General features: G+C 48.6%; 1 protein-coding gene across 1 annotated transcript in view; it reads left to right on the top strand.

Moving 5' to 3' along the window:
• Positions 1–2,797: 2,797 nt before the first annotated feature.
• LOC116947519 (protein Wnt-5b-like) overlaps positions 2,798–14,147 on the top strand; it is a 31,532-nt gene continuing 20,182 nt past the window's right edge. Inside the window, exon 1 of the mRNA XM_032963362.2 lies at positions 2,798–3,868. The gene's annotated coding sequence lies outside the window, so the exon portion shown is untranslated. The remainder of the gene's footprint in view (positions 3,869–14,147) is intronic.

The raw sequence follows: 14,147 nt of genomic DNA on the forward strand, positions 1-14,147 counted from the left end.
GTACATATATCAAAGCTGGAATTTGCCCAAATTACGTTTAAAAAAATTCTATCCACGTGAGTCATCGACGACCGAGATGAGACATTCAGTTTGCGACAAATTCGAAAAATTTCTCACGAATTACGAACTTGGTTATTGTAGAGTCGAACAAGGGTTCGAACAAGGGTTCGACTCTGCCTATAATCCTATCGGGTCGCTAAAATAGGCACCATTTTGTCAGGGAGTTCAACCGGTGGTTATCTCGTTAACAGACTCGCCCCCTACCGGCAGAATAACGGATTGATCACAGATGAGATTTGAACCCAGGTTCTCGGCAGTGCTTGGATCTATGAGCCACCCACCCACCTCGCACTGCTTGTAGTTGTTGGTAAAAGTAAGTAAAACAATTAAAGCGAATGTCATCGGTCAGATTCTCGTGTGTTGGGTGAATTTACGTTTTTGTAAAAATGAAAAAAAAATGCCAAATATGTGCCAATGTCTCTTTTTGACAACAACATTCGGGCAAACCTCCAAAATTGTTAATCAATTAATCCACTGCTGGATGAAGGCTGTGTCGGTCATGCGGTGGGGCTGTTCAACCATATTTCACCGAGCTGGTCAGTGCGGGTTTGTGAAAAAGGTCACGCTTATCATCAGCTCGTTAGCCGTGACCGGAAAATAAAAACTCATCCATAATATAATTTTTTGGGGTTATATCGCGTAAATATATAAATGTGTCGTAAAATCCGCCCACCACCCGACACAGCCAATTCGTAAGGGTTGTCACGTAAACAGAACGTGGCCAATTCGTGACTCGTACAGCACACCGGTGTGTTGGAGAGCCAAGCCACAACATTTACAAACTGAGTATGACGTTTCGCCAGTAATTACAACTAGCTTCATCAGGTGACAGTCAGATTTCACACATTTATATATTTACGCGATCTAACCCAAAAAAACTTGTTTTTTGATGATATTGCTCGCGAAAGCCTACGTGTCAAATCAAAACTCTGTTCGCAGGGTATGTAGGGCAGTGTGCTAACCACTGCGCCACCACTCCTCAAAAGGTTATTTTGGTTAAGCTAAATTAACGCTGGGTGGTAATGGTATATGTGACCCAGTGGTTAGACCTGGGATAAATAAAAATTGCAATTGTGTAATAGGTAACTGTCATTTCAGCTCGCAATGCTGCTGTATGCATTTTATAACTTTCATGCAAAATTTACCACAGGTCTGCTTTGAAATTCCACATTCCTATGGCAGAAGGAGTTAGTTTGTGAACAAGACACGGTGCGTGGGATGATAGGCCAAGTCGAACCCTAAAATAATAACCGAGATTATACACGAACGCAGGTAGGTCTGCTCATGATGGCAATTTCACATTCCTATGGTAGGTGCAAGTCTGTCCACAAGACAACCTTATAATTAACGTTATTTTTAATGTTATAACTTTAATTATAAACGCCCGCCGACTGATCTGCTCATGATGGGAATTCCATATTCCTACGGCAGGTACAAGTCTATACACAAGACAACCATTTGGTGACATACCCGAAAGCTTGGTTAGAGTACTTCATTTTATCGACACAATTGGGATGATGATGAAGATGCTGGGCTGAGGTTAACTCCATACTCCTCCTCGGCCCACACACCCCCCCACCGCCTCCCTGCTCATTCCTTCGAGGCCCCGTGAATTGCAAACCTCGCGCCCTGTCACTGTGGCCGCGCGTTGTCTCTTACACGATACAAACCCCTCCGTATTTTGACACTCTTTAAAACTAAATTGCCCAGTGTCGTATTACAACACCCGACGGAACCGCATGCTCTTCTTTTCTCTAGCTCTCCCCCCCCCCCCGCGCCTATCTCTCTCCCCGCCTATCTCTCTCTCCGTCTCTCTCTCTCTCTGGAACGGAGGCGAGGGCGAGGAGGGTTTGTTTTGGGGTTTTTTTTCATGGCAGCGCCCTAGCGGCTTACGCGACTCACCCCCACCTGCTCGACACGACGTTCCACGCCCACGCCCCCCACCCCCCCCCACCTCCTCCATCGCCACCTACCCCTCTATCATCATCGGAGCCACAATGAGACGCCACTTGTGAGAAAACATTGACGCTGCTGCTGCTGCTGACATGGGGCCCGAGGAGGGAGGGGGAGAGTGGTAGGTGAGAAGTTGGCGGTGGTGCATAGATCTTTGAGTTCCTTGATGAAAGGCGCTCTATAAATAGAATAATTATTATAAATGGACAGATGTCTGCTGCTGTTTTTTTTGTTGCTTCTTCGTCAAACAACTACCAGACCGCACGTTCTTTGGATGTGACCGTCCATCTGTCCCTCTCTCCCTCCCTTTCTCTGGACGTGATGTCCTGCCAGCCAGCCAGCCAGCAAAACTTGTTTCTAATATAGATATATGATAGGACGATACGAATAGAGCAGATCGCACGTTCTTTGAACGTGACCGTCCATCCCTAGAGCCAGCCAGCCGTCGAGCGAGTGATGGATCATCAATAAACCTGACTGCTCATACCTAAATAGACACTGCTGATGAAGGTACGATATTAATTGCCGAATTGGGCTGAGCTGGTGCAGATGAACACTCGGGCTGTCCGGTTCATCGTTCGTTTTTGGGCCATCGCAATGATCGAACGGGATTCCACTGTGGGAAGACACTGAACGCGCATGCCGCTGAGGTTGGGGGTGAGGGTGGTGCGGTGGAGCTGTTGGAGGTGGGGGGGGGATGGCAGGGTTGGTGGTGACGGGCGCAAGGGGGAGAGAGGTGGGGGACCGAGGAGGTAGTGGCTGCGTGGTGGGAGGGGAGGGATGGACGCTCGTTATATAGAGCCGATTTAATGATGCAACATACGACAAGGACAAACATCCGGAGCGAAGGGCCGGGTTCCAATTAAACGCCGCACGAAATCAGGACTCGGCATATTTATTGAACGAATGCCTTGCTGGGGCTGTCAAAGGCTATTGGTAAGAGCGCTCCACCACGTTCGAGGCCTGCCGCCCCTTGTTAACACAAGGACCACAGAGCTCGGTTGGAAGCGCTGAAGGTTGTTTATTGCACGGAAAACATTGCTGACCAGGTACAATGTGAGTGAGAGACACAGCACACGCACAGCATCGACGCTCACCTATAAAGATCCGTGCAAGCTCCAAGTCGACTCACTTTGCCCCACTCCCTCTCATCTCCTCCCTCCTCCTCCTACTCCAACCCCCCCTCTCCCTCCTTCCATGCTCCACTCAAAACCCTGGCCCCTACCTCCCCAAAATAGTCCATCACAGCGCGCACAGAGTGAGTAGCGAGACCGGCTGAGCGAACGTGGGCGGTCGAGGACAATTTTCGAGAGCGAGCGAGCGAACGCAAAAATTAGCTACTGGAACTAAATCGCAAACAGCCATTTGGGTGGACTCTTACGAGCCAACTCAGACAGTGTCTACATATCTATATATATAGTTCTGTATGTGCAGCACCTAGACATATATATATATATTCACATTTTAAAGGTAGCACGTATATTAGTAAATAAGCAAAACCTGTCACGGCAGAGTGTTCGTTTTTTGAAGTAAGTTTAAAAATGTTGGGGCAGTCAAGTGTGAGTCAGTATGCGCGCGAGGCCGTGTTTCGGAGCTCACCATGTTTTTCCGCTTAGCGAGTAATAGCTTATTCAGAGAGCGCGATGCATTAATCCGCGGAATGTGACATAGGCACAGAAACACATTGTTGTATAATCGAGATTATATATATTTTAAATCGCACGCTCAAAAAAAACATTTCGGGGAAGGGTGGAGATACGTAGTGTACTACTACATCGCTCGTACAATTAATATATACGTCGAAGTTATTCTGCTGCTGCTGCTGCTGCTCAAGGGAAGGCGACAGTGCGCACAGGTGAGTGAGTGAGTGTTTTTCTGTTCGTTATAGCGGGCAGGCAGAGCGGTCGCAAGTTTGCCAGTTGAAAGCCTGTGTTGGTCGGGGGGGGGGGGTAGAGTTGACTCAGCCCATCATCTCTCCGGGGTCGATAAAAATTTAAGTGGCCACATGAGCACCGCTTCAATGCTCATTTGAGCAGGATATACCGCTTTTGACTTTTTTACGTTGGGTTTTTTGGGGAGGCCTTCATCCAGCAGTGGATTGACCATGGTTGATAATTAAGACGATGAATACACTTGGTTTATCCACAAAAGCCGCATTGAGTCTCAATATCATTTTAGAGGCGGGGGGGGGGGGGGGTCCCGCATTTGGGATGTTTGGCCAATTCCATTCATGAGCTTTTGGCGCACGCGGGAGGAAACTGGACTTAGCAGAGAACACCCACCCTTGCACACCAGGAGGATAACACTCAAAGGTCCTCAAAGACGGGCGTTACGAACCTACTTTTTGCACAGACTCCTCCTCCGCCTGGTCACATCCTCGCAGCCCCATCGGGCTCGGGAGTTTCACAGCATCGCGATGCGATCCACCAGCCCTTGCCTCCGAAGCGCTGGATCACAGACGTGCATAGCCACTACGACCCAGCATGTGATAGAATATGCACAGCCCTTTGGTCAATCCACTGCTGGATGAAGGCCTCGCCGCGTCGTGTTGCCTGTTGGTTGACCATACTTCACCGCGCTGATTCGATGCGGTAGATGTACGATATTATCCCTGTAGATCATACGGAGGTGGAATCGGGAGGTTCACACACATGTAGGCAATCGTCGTTCCTGGTAGAGCCACCGACTTGCATAGCTTAAAGGCGATGCCTGTAAACAAAGCAGTGCAGCAAGTTGGTTGTGTTTAATACAAAACTTGGCGAAAATGTTACAACCCAGGACCCTCTTGCAAAGTAGTCCCAAGACTCAATTAACTTGTTTCCAAGTTACGCAAAGGGCTACTATATTTATAATAATGTAATAAATAAGCATATTTGTTGCGCAAAAACTACATTGTTGTGATCAGCTCATGTGTAGGTGCTCTGTGGATTAGTACATCGCAGGATCGTGAGAGACGATTAATACGTTTAGGAAGACATTAATCCAGCAGTGGATTGACCAAGGTTGATGATGGTGGATGCTTGGGGAGGCCTCCATCCAGCAGTGGATTGACCAAGGCTGACGATGATTTTGATGATTATCATAATTGTTGCATTAGTGGTCAATTTGAGATAACATTTTTTTTTTCAAAATTCAGGGTAACGGCGGACTCAGCCAATCATCCCTTGAGGGGAGATACAATTAGTAATCCTATCACTTTGTAAGACATCAATGATGACCGTACTTCACGGATATACTGGCTGCTGTCACGGGAATGTGGAATTTCCACCACTGTCTCAACATTGCCTGTCAGACCTCGGAAGCGAAGCGTGACGGAATCCGGCTAACAAGCGAATGGCAGTAAATTCTCTTCGTTCTTGAATCCATCTGTGCGGATCTCCCCCGCTCCGTCGTGTCCATGATGGGCCTTCTCCGGGTTCTTCGGTTTCCTCCCCGCCAGGAAAGACAAAGCGCCCATTGCGAATGGGATTGGCCCCAAAAGCCAATCTCAATGTAGCAGGACCCTCCTGAAAACGAGACTTTTTATGTACGAGTTTTATTTATTTATGTCTGAGTTAAATAAAGGGCAATATTGCGACTATCAAATTTTATATCAACTCTTGGATGCTGCCACAATGGATGCATGGTCAGCACACCGGACTTCAACTAACACCACACTTTTAGTTTTATTTTACCAGGTAAGGCCCACTGAGCTAGATAGCTCCTTTCTCAGAAGCGGTCTGGCCACAAACGATAGCTGAGCGAAGTGGCTTATCGTGTAGAAAGCTATAACAGCCAAATACTCAAAACGCATGGAACTAAATGTGGACGGAAAAAAAAACAGAGGGCCACGCGAGAAAAATCCACCCGACCACGGGCAGAGAGACACACAAACTCCAAATATACAGCAGCAGGCGTCAGGGTCGAGATCGAACCCACGTCCTCCTGCATACCAGGCGAGGTAGTTAACATCTCCTAGCCACCGTGATGATGATGAGAGAGAGACACGCAAACTCCAAATATACAGCAGGCGTCAGGGTCAGGATCGAACCCACGTCCTCCTGCATACCAGGCGAGGTAGTTAACATCTCCTAGCCACCGTGATGATGATGAGAGAGAGACACGCAAACTCCAAATATACAGCAGGCGTCAGGGTCAGGATCGAACCCACTACCTCCTGCATACCAGGCAAGGTAGTTAACATCTCGCCACCGTCGCGCCCCTTGATAGCCTGAGGTGACCGATTCGATTCTATTTCCCGACGCGGCAGTGCAAACAATGGTGCAACTGTCTTAAACTCGTCCCGCTCTCATTGCCTCTCTCTACCCAGCAGTGTACATGGGTACAACCTCGGTTTAGTAGCTCTGCAGTTCGCGTGTGGTGGGGTAAAGTATGGGTAACACTCATCTGTTTGGGCACCGCGGTGGCAAGATGTTAACTCCGTCGCCTGGTATACAGCAGGTCGTGGATTACATCCCGACCCTGACGCCTGTATATTTGTGAGTTTGCATGTTCTCCCCGTGGTCGCGTAGATTTTTCTCCGGGTCGTCCGGTTGTTGCCCCCCGACCCCCCCCCCCCCATTAAGAATCAAAATGCGCTAAAGATTATTTGGCTGCTATAAATGCCCAAACGATGATAAGTCACTTTCGTCGTTGAGCTATCATTTGTGGCCAGGTCGCCTCTGAAAAAGCAGCCAGATAACTCAGTGGGCTTTACCTGGCAAAAAAAAATATAGTGTGGCCGGCGTGGAAGAGTAGAAAAAAACATAGATTCCGGAGGGGGCTCTTTGGAGCTCCCTTAGAGGAAACCCTCCCACCCCCCAGCAGTGCACCGAGCGTAGGAATTGCAGCGCTGCCCCTTTGCCTTCAATTCAGACCTGTGGCGCTGCGCAACAATGAAACGTAAAAGCCCCACCCAGTGCCAGTGCGATGTGCAATATAGGATGTGGCAGTCAACAGCGGTAATTATGTGTTATGTGTGCTCAGCTGTCCAGATGTGGTTCTGTCATATAGACATAATAATGTATTAAATAATATTCCCACTGCTGATGATGAACGCCTTCCCATGCCACTTCAGTCACCAGGGGCTGTCCGACCACACTTCACTCACCCACGCTAGTCAGTGGCGGTTTGGTGGAGGGGACAGATGAGCCCACTACTCTCTACCCGTTCGCGCACAACTTGCCACTGATCTCATAGTCGTGGTCAGGAATTGATTACGAGAGTTCCAGTCGTGGAACTCTCGTACGTCGACGCAGCCTTAAATAAGTGCACGGTGCGGTGATGTATTCTTTGGGTCTTTCTGTAAATTCACGTAGATAGGCTCAAAGAAAATAAGAAAAAACCTACAGTCACGAAAGCTTTAAGTCAAGGTGCGGTGTGTATTGAACACCAGCGCTGGGGAGACAAAGGCGGTCGGGCGTGGTGTTGGCCACCCACCCCCTCGTGTACCGTTTCGGCGTTCGTGAACAGCAACCTGGCCCCGACAGTCTGTTAAAGGCTATACGGGGGATCTTTGTCTTTATTTTGTGTGCAGGTGTGTTGTGTTTTTATTGCATGTAACCTCACGTAATTATACACGCGAACACATATTTTCGTAATAGCACTGTTTGTTCATGCGGTATATACATATGGATTAGAAACTCAGGTGCACGTATTTCGTAACGTATAATTTATTGCACGCATATCCAGCCATAGACACATGCCGACCGTGGTAGGTAATGCCATACACATACATATCAAATATATTATATATACTAAAGGCTATATATATGCCTTATATATGGGGCTAGAATAAAGATATGAACGATGCTATCGTGATTAAATTATGGTAATTGGTTAGCACACGATACTGTACAGAAGTCGACGATTCTATGTACCAATCGCAAACAGTTTTTCGGCAGGTCGGGTACGTATGTGTGTGTGTGTTGAACGTTTATTGCACCGTACGTAGCCTGGGGTTGGCACAGGACCGGTTAAAATAATCGTCACTGGTATTGATGGCCGTGAGCGGGAGTCGAATTCGGGTCGCTGTGTTCGAAGCGCACCGGAATAACCGCAACTCCACCGCTCCCCACACCGCTCCAAAGACAAAGATCTCCCATACGACCTAAAGAGACTGTTGGGGCAAGTGCTGTTAGCGAGTAGCACCTATGAAGGCCGGAACGGAACACGAAGGGCAGTGGGTGGATGACCAGCCCTTCTACAAGCAGAAAGATCCACACGTTTAGCCTTAACAGACTATTGGGCAAGTGCTGTGAGCGAGCACATATGAAGGCCGGGAACAGAACACGAGGGGGATGGGTGGCCAGCACCACGCCCGACCGCCTTTGTCACCCCAGTAGCGATGTTTACACACCGTACCAGGTATATCATTTGAGGCTGAGTCGACGTAGGGGAGGCCCAGGACCGGTTCAGACAATCGTCACCGGTGTTGGCCGTGAGCGGGAATCGAACTCGGGCCGTCGGGTTCGTAGCGTGGCTCGCTAACCTCTACACTACCCGCTCCCCGCAACCCTAACCACACCCGCTCTCCCACACACAGACACACGTGCACAGACTCTGTCTCTCTCTCTCTCTGTCTCTCTCTCTCTCACTCACCCGTGCGTAAGAAGTCGCCTCTAATCCCGCACCCGTGTGCGACGGCTGTGGTGACTGTCAGGGTTAATCCACGTGGATTTTCTGCGGATCTCGGCTCTGAACGCTCACTTACGGATCCCCCCGGCGGTTCAGAGGGCCACGGGGATTTGGAGACAGAGGCCGAAGACGCGAGGCGTTGCGGTCCGCCTCTGGCGTTTCGCCGAGTGCTAAAAGCGCGTTACCCGATAATTGTGGGCAGGAATAGCGGCGTTGAATCGTCGCCTCATTCCACCGTGCCCGTCTCTCCGCATTAACGATAAAAGCAACAAGATGCGTAAAGCATATGTTTGCTTTCATTATTTTCAATTGATTATTTTCAGTTTTAAAATATTTTTTTCTTCTTCGGTTCTTTCGGTAAGGTCACGTCGAAAGAAAATAAATTCAATAATAGAGTACGACGTTTCAGTTGCAACGCAAGCAGTCGTCATCAGGTAGAACTAAATTTGAGAGAGAGACAAAACACAGACACGGAGACACGGAGACACACTCTGTAGAGAGCCTCCACACACGAGAGACAAACACTCCGTGTTGTCTCTCTCTGCTTGTGTGTCTGCCTGTGTGTCTCCGTGTCTGTGTTTTGTCTCTCTCTCTCTCAAATTTAGTTCTACCTGATGACGACTGCTCGTGTTGCAATCGAAACGTCGTATTCTATAATTAAGTTATTTCCTATCTACCGTGACTTTACCGAAAGAAACAAGAACATGCGTCAAGCACTTTGTTCACACGATCTGGGCGGACTCCTGCGAGTCCCCTGCCGTCCGTTCAACGGCGTCGCAATTGTTGTTGTTGTTGTTGTTCTTTGTTGTTGTTGTTGTTTTGATCGCTTGTAAAAACGAGCGTCCCAAGACGGCGCCCGGACTAGGTTTCGACAATTCAGTGTCTCATCAGCAGAGTCGGGCGCTCGCGCGAAGCAATGCTGGCGAACTGCCCGATGCCGATAAGGAAGGGGGCCACCCCCCCCCCTCCTCCACCGTTAGAAATGTATATCCCCGTATCGTATTAATTCACACGCATTCGTCAATGGCGCTGTGTGGTCTTTAAAGGAAGATTATACAATAAGTAACGTTTCGGGCAATGGCCCTTCTTCAGTTGAAACATTGGGAACGTTTCGTTTGTTAACACCCCCCCCCACCCCCCCTCTTTACCACCCTACCGCATCTGTCCACCCAGCAGTATACACAACATGGGTTCAACACCACAGTAAGTCGATCGGCAGGCAGCGTACGGTGGGTACTTCAGCCTATTCTAAGACGTTTGTCCAACGTGGAAGAGTAGGCCAAAGCACCCTCTGTGGAGGCTCTCTACAGCTCCCTGTAGTGGAGCCCCTTCCGCAAGCAGTGGCGAGAGCGAGCGTTTATAGGTCTGCTCCTTTAGCTTTACTCTAACACATCAAAGACATATCCCGCGTGTAGCCGAAACAGACTATTGGGGCAAGTGCTGTTAGCGAGCAGCACCTATGAAGGCCGGCAGGGCGCACGAGAGGGTGGGTGGCCAGCACCACGCCCGGCCGCCTTTGTTTCCCTCGCGGCGATGTTTACACACCGCACCAGGTACTCATTTGAGGCCAAGTCGACCTAGGAGACGCCCAGAAACGGTTCAGACAGTCGTCACTGGTGTTGGTTACCGTGATCTGGAATGGAATTCGGGTTATAGCGCAGCGCGCTAACCGCTGCACCACCGCTCCCCACACCCAGTTCCACACCCACTCACACCCATCCTTCCTTACACCAAATAAACCATCAGGGATGGAACGTAATCCTCGCTGATCATCCCTGCGGGGAGTATAAGGACAGTTGTAAAATAAATACACGTACCATTCTCCTCCCTCCCGATATGTCTCTGTACGTAAAAATAAATTAAATATTTTTTGTTACACATTTCTGTCAGCCACACAAACTCCTGCAAATGAATCTTTTAAGCAGCCTTGGTCGAATAATATGGTGCTGTATATATACATACTACACCGATGTGTCAACAGAAAAAAAATTAAGCCGATAATGTAACATGCGTCATTCATATATTTGTCTTTGAAATGTTTTTTTTTTTAACACGTCTCATCAGCCACACGGTCTTCAACAGCAATTGTCAATTAATACTGTACAAGCAAAAACAATCATCAGCGATGGGCAGGCTGCGGAACTTGCCCGATGTTTTAGGCAAGGGCCCTATCCGAAATAAACGGAAGTTCACCGGCATTGATTGGTTTAAGCAAGCCCGACATCGCTGCTGATGAGACACCACATGTGGAAACCGGTCCAGAGTTGTGCTTGTTGTACAGGGTATGTAAGCGTTCCAACCCTCGTGCCATGGCTGCTTGGGTTTTCTCTGGGCGCACTGATGTCGCTGGGTGTCCCTTACAATACAATAGTCATTGTCCATCAGTGTGTGGGTTTCATTGGTGCTCCGATAAGGGCATTCAAGAGAAACACGGACACCCATAAAGAACGGGGGACAACACTTTTCATAAAATGTAGTTGCACAACGAAAGCAATGTGTGCTGGTAATGACATTGAGCGACGATGGGGGACACGTGGGTAAGAGAACACACGCACGTTAGATACTTCGTATGTACTGTCATATGCACGTTGAACTTCTTTCGCACCGTACGTAGCCAACCGTACTACTCATCAAAGGTGTGGCGGGGAAGCACAACAACACAAAAGCAGCTCAAAAGAAATTCGTTTGAAAGCTAGATGCATTGAGGAACGCTAGTTGGACTTCGGCAAGGCTACGTCGCGAGAACGGGCAATGTTGATGGCGTTGATGAGCGTTGGGCGAGATCGGCGACGGGAAGAGAGCCAAAGGTGGAGGGGAAACGCGTGCGAGAGGATGACCCCCCCGCAGAGAGGGAGCGGAAGAGACCGGCTCATCCCGTGCAGGAGCGAGACGGAGCGCTGAATCGTACCAGCAAGGCTCGGGGAGGCCTTTCATCCAGCAGTCGATAGAACATGCCTGGTGATAACGACGCTCAAGAGCACTCAACTCGCACATTTGAAAGTGACAATTTCAAATGCCGGTCTGTGGTCGATGGCAGCCCATCATCCCTCATTCTGCGGGTCGCTAAAATTGCGTAACGCTTTGTGAGAAGTCGGCCGCGCTTTGGTAATCCTTGGCACCCGCCATAGGAATGTGGAATTTGTTTGAGCAGAATCCCCCAACACACCCCCCCCACCCACCCACCCCCACCACCTTCCCCCACCTCGCCAATGTTTCTATTCCCCGGAGGCACTTTCCGTAAATGAGGGCTGACACACAAAAAAAAGAATACCACAAATTCTTAGCGCACGCAGAAATGGCCACCTCTAAAACGGAGGAGGAATTCCCGCAGACGTTGACAGCCGGTACTTAACTGTGCCCGGATGCTTGCACGTACACATCAGTCATCACGGAGCCTTTCGATGGAACCAATAAGAGGTAACGTCGCATATCCGACCGTCAACTTATCCGCCCCGACCGATCACCCGGTCTCCTAACCTGTACACCTGTGAGAAGAGAGCTTTATAGCTCATCGGATTCCTCCGGTAAAAAAAAATACGATATTCTGATTCTAAAAGTACCCACCGCGATATTCGCGCACGACGGTTGTGACTTGTGGTCGACAACAATGGGACGTTGGCAAGTCCCACCTTTGTCTCTCTTTCATTTCTCACTCACTTCTCCGACCTGTAAGTACCCCCGTGCCGCATGCGAATCACGAACGCTGGGAAGCGATCGCGATAATGGTACACGGGGTGATCCGTTTGCAGATGCCGCCAGCCACTCGTTTCTAACGAACCCTTTGAATTGGCTGCTCGACGAGTGATTGATTACAGTGAACGCGATGGCTCCACACGTTGCAGACAAATTTCATTGAGATGTAATAGGTGCACTGGATTTTAAAATGTTGCTTTCTCCATATTAATATCTCACATTGATTTTAATGGGGGGGGGGGGGTATCTATAAATGCATCACCTTGAATTTTAGCAACATACGGAGTGGCGGCACTGCGTGACGAACCTGGTGAACCGAGTTCCATTCCCGGCCACGGCTAACATCAGTGGCGAGTGACATCTGAACCAATCTCGGGCATCTCGCATCTCGACCACCTACACCCCCTTCCCCGCCCTGCTTTAACCAACGCACACTGAGCCAGCGTGGTGAAGTATGGTCAAACACCCCCCCCCCCCCTCTTGCAAACAACCCCGACGAACCAGGCTTAAACCATCCGAGCTTCTCAGATGCGTTTCTGTGGCCGTCTGGAACGCTCTTCCTTTCCGATATTAGGAAACCACTTGGAGTTTACGCACTTCTAAATCATCTCGATTTAAAACTAATTTCTTTAGAACTGATTTTTGTGTTTTAGTTTGTTAGCCTTCTCCCTGCACGTCGGATTATCACGGTTGGCTGCGTACGGTGCGAAAGAAGTTCAACATACATACAAGTAAAGACTGGTTGCAAACGGAGCGATTCAGTTCAAGGCAGTAAACATATTCGCCGTATGAATTAAGGGTAACATTTAAATCTATAAAGATACTCGTTTTATTATTTGAACGAAGCCAGAAGGATAAACTTGACTAGAATGTGTTGCGAAACTTCATCTTCCTATCCCTTCGAAAGCTATCGCTGGATTTCACGCAAGTCACACATCCAGTCGGGTGTATAATCACGATGATCATCGTGCTGCTGTGGCAGAAAGTTACCCTCCAGAGAGATGAGTCCCAAAGAAGGTGAAACCGCTAGAACACACGTTTTTTTAGTTATACCTTGCTCTCACTATAATCCTGATTGTTAAAACCTCGGGTATATAGAAAATAACAATTATATGACCTTACCCGGCCGATTGATCTATGTAAAAAAAGTATATATAAATATATATACGCACACATTTGGAACGTATAATTACACGCATACACAGTCAACGACGCACTGTACACGCAGTCGCACACACACAGTTTCACAAATGCAGACGGTCAGTATATATATACGTAAATATGTATATGAATACTATTGTACATACGCATGCATAACACACATGTATATTTAGCTTACTATTTGACTGTTTTTTTCTATTTAAAAAGGTAAGGCCCACTGAGATATACAGCTCTTTTTCAGAAGCGATCTGGCCACAAATGATAGCTCAACGAAGTGGCTCATCACGTGGAAATTTATAGCAGCCAAATACTCTAAGCGCATTTTTCTAAATTGGGGGGGGGGGTGGGGACCGGAGGACCCGGAGAAAAATCCACGCGACCATGGGGAGAGAGACGCAAACTCCAAATATACAGCAGCAGGCGTCAGGGTCAGGATCGAACCTACTACCCCCTGCATACCAGGCGAGGTAGTTAACATATCCTAGCCACCGTGATGATGATGAGAGAGAGACACGCAAACGCCAAATATACAGCAGTAGGCGTCAGGGTCAGGATCGAACCTACTACCTCCTGCATACCAGGCGAGGTAGTTAACATCTCCTAGCCACCATAATGATGATGAGAGAGAGGCACGCAAACTCCAAATATACAGCAGCAGGCGTCAG

The sequence above is a fragment of the Petromyzon marinus genome, chromosome 30, assembly GCF_048934315.1.
Source record: "Petromyzon marinus isolate PM22_M1 ecotype Great Lakes invasive population chromosome 30, UKy_Petmar_22M1.pri1.0, whole genome shotgun sequence".
Lineage (NCBI taxonomy): Eukaryota > Metazoa > Chordata > Hyperoartia > Petromyzontiformes > Petromyzontidae > Petromyzon > Petromyzon marinus.